We start from the raw sequence: 3,546 nt of genomic DNA, 5'->3' as shown, positions 1-3,546 counted from the left end.
ATTTATATAACATGCGGCAAGTTGCACCCGCGCATAAAATTGACAATGTGGGGGTGGGAGAGATTAATCGGAAAACTAAAGGTGGTGGTTTTCTTAAATTTTCTCGGGAACGGGTGATTCAGATTTAGTTACTTAAATCTCCTTGCTCATAGTAACAGTCAAGAAAAAATTCTCCGCAAAGTTTTACTAATTCAGTGATTGATGAGTGCTTATTTTCGAATCCTACCTATCCTTCCCATACTAAATTGTTATGTGTTTCTCAATTCACACGATTGGCTCGCTTGAGACATGTATTTTCCGGCCCGCAAATATTTTATTCGGAAGCAAAATAGAACTCGAAAGTGGTCAACAACGGAAAAGGAACATTCAAGTTTTAATCAATAGAAATCTGGCAGAGTTCAAACCGGATTCCTCTTTTGGAAAATCGATCATTATTTTAAAGGATACCATAGTTCATTTTAACACAAAATAAAACTAAATGTAAAAATTCTAAAAAAAGAAAGACAAAGATTTGATTGCGAAAAAAACAGCTGTCACAAAGTGAGGAAAATATATTTCTTTTAGCCATAGAGGCCGATAAAATTTGCCGAGAATTATCGCTCCGGCTTTTAATTAATCAAAGTCTTGCAGCAAAATTTTCGTATTTTTAACTAAACAAAATATATTGAAGAAAAAAAACACCTTGTATTGTTAGCCACGTTTTCCTTATTCAAAAGATAAAATTTAATGTGACGAAGATGGGGCCTCTTTTCAGCCCACATAGAATGACGTCTTAGGGAACCGAGTTTTGTCCTTGAATATGACTCTAGAATAACATCTGAATGATATTGAAATTAGACGTCATGACAGGTTATTCGCGGATTGTATGGGGCTTTATTTATTATGAAAAGACGAGGGAAATGTATTTGCAATTTCTTCCATCATTTTAATCGATACCATTCAATCTTTTCATTTGTAGGAAGAATTTTGTCTCTAAATGGAACAACCGATCGAGAGACAAAGTGTTGCTTATTGTCCAGAAAACAACATTTTCTAGCAATTAACCATCTTGGTTGCACCCGGCCCATTACACGACTTTTTCAGTTGCGGTAAAACGGATAAAAAGTCAAAGTAGAACTACGCTGAAACTGCTTTTCGTAAAGCAGGCATAAATTTTAGTTTTTACGTGATCTTTCGGCGTCTTATGCCGTAAAAAAGGTAACAAAAACTAGAGTTGACGAACACATTGTTATTTCTATTTTCTTTTTTTTTTTTAATTTCACTTCTAGCATGTCATGACATGTGAAGATCAAGGGCGGTGTAGATATTCTGAATGTTAGCTGGTACACGAAAATTTATTTTTATTCAAACGAATAGATAAAGTAAATTAATTACCGCCAGAAAGAATTTAGAGCTGACGTTTCGAGCGTTGAATAGCTCTTCGTCTCTAAGACAAACTGTGGTTTGTTAGTCAATTCGCTAGACCGATAAAACCAAGAGTCCATTACCCGAGAGTTAAGAATTACCCAAATTGACCTAGTTCCTACCAGCGTCAGAAAAGTGTCTATTTTTAAACCAAGTTTGCAGGAAAATAAACAATAGACCAAGTTCAGCACTCAGAACATTCATAACGGAAGGATGGTGACAGTTCAGCTGACAGTTACTTAGGACAGATGCTTTCCCGGTTTTCATTGTGGAAATCTCGCAATTAATAGGAAGAGATAGCTGAGAGTATAATCAATGATAGAATGAATGTTCACAGCCGCGTGTGTTAAAGCACATCAGAGCTGGCCTTTTCCAGCTGGCAGCCTAGTGGCGGAAACTGGAAAAACTCGTAACTGGACAACGAGAAAGATAAATGATCCAAATCACGGTGAAAAAATGGGTGTATCTTCCCCGCAGGCTGTTTTTCCCTCTCACTCCGGCATATCTTTTCATTAGTGTGCGAATTTCGCACATTGATACCGAAACAAGAGGTCATCGCAGTTGTTCATCCAGGGGCACCCAACGAGAATATAGTTCAAAACCACTTAGACATAGCATTGTCAAACGTATTTTAGTATTTAAACGGTAGATATAGGCATATTTTTATCCCCTAAAAATTGTTCATCTGTTCGGATTTCCTAGTTGAAAGTCTAGTGATCCGAAAATTATAGGGATTAAAACTTACCTTTTCGAAAATTTCAGCCAGAAAAAAGGGCTCCCGAAAATTCTAGGTGACCTTTTTAGGGTAAAAATCCGTTAAAAATGGGCAATTATACCATTTTTTAGATGTTCGAAAATCCTAGGACAGACAGGCAAGCAAGAATTTTTACAACAAATGTTCGGAAAATTCTAGATCTCAAATCGTCTTCCGAACAGATATTTTCCGGAAATTGACGTTGGATGCCCCTGTTCATCGATAGCTCAAAATACAGAAAGTTCGCAATTTTCTTTTGGGCAAGCTCTCTTATGTCCAGAAATGACCCTAATTAGATGCGCACCCAATTTGACATTCAACACCAAGTGTCCCCTTTAGTCTAAGCATTTTGCTAACCATTTCTGTCAATAAGTACCCTTCGAACAGTTGGTTTCTCCTACGCTTCCCTAGAGAGAAACCACTGCGCGCAACCGTTCGATTTTCCATCGAGCATGTGCGAAGTACGTCACACCCCACGTGATATATTTGACATCACTTCGTCTTATTTCGCGGGAAATCCCTGCACAGCGGGCTCGCCCAAACCCAGCAGTTACGTAGCTGAACGCACGTGCAAGCGCCAAAACAAGTTTACTAACTCGTTTTACCGGTTCAAATGTAATTTATTCGTCCTTGGCGCTGGACAGCGGCTTACTTAAAGAAACTAACGGTTGCTCGCAGTGGTTTATCTCTCGGGAAGCGTAGGAAGGTGTCACACAAGGTTCAAAATGCTGTATTTTCGAAACGAAAGACGTCACGGAACTGGAAAATTAAAGATTTATTTGTAAATCATCGTCAACCTTCTTTAGATAAAAATTCAGAAGGCCTTGCGATTTTGATTTTAGAATTTGATGACGTCACTGTGAAAACTATCTATTGTTTTCTTTCTTCTCTCGAGTGGGGTCCAAATTGAAGGTCCAGTTGGTGGTTCAGTTTGGGGGTTCACATCTTGTACCGTCCTTGCTCAAGACCTATTAAAATCTCACTTCAATTCCACGCACGAACCGTCCTTAAATTACCGCTAGCATAATTAAACATTGATCTCCCTTCCCACTGGCAGCATTTCTACCATTTAGGTAAGCTAGTTAGATAACATCACGAATAAGTTGACCAATGAAATCTACGACCGGAGTTCTTATAGTATCTACTGACATTACACAAATCACTTGACTCTGAAGATGACTTCCGCTCCGGTTGTCGAAACGTCAGTCAATGTCATCTCAAACAGTCCTTCTCAGGACTACACTTACCCGGACGATCGTACTTCACTTAATTATGATAGTTAGGTTAGGGGAGGAGCAGCATTTCGGGGACACTTTGTGACTGCGTTCCGAGACATCAGTGATGAGAGCAAGGGGACACTTTGTGTTGCTCATTGAAAGCATTGCTCA

The sequence above is a fragment of the Montipora foliosa genome, chromosome 4, assembly GCF_036669935.1.
Source record: "Montipora foliosa isolate CH-2021 chromosome 4, ASM3666993v2, whole genome shotgun sequence".
NCBI lineage: Eukaryota > Metazoa > Cnidaria > Anthozoa > Scleractinia > Acroporidae > Montipora > Montipora foliosa.
Note: the sequence above shows the minus strand (reverse complement) of the source record.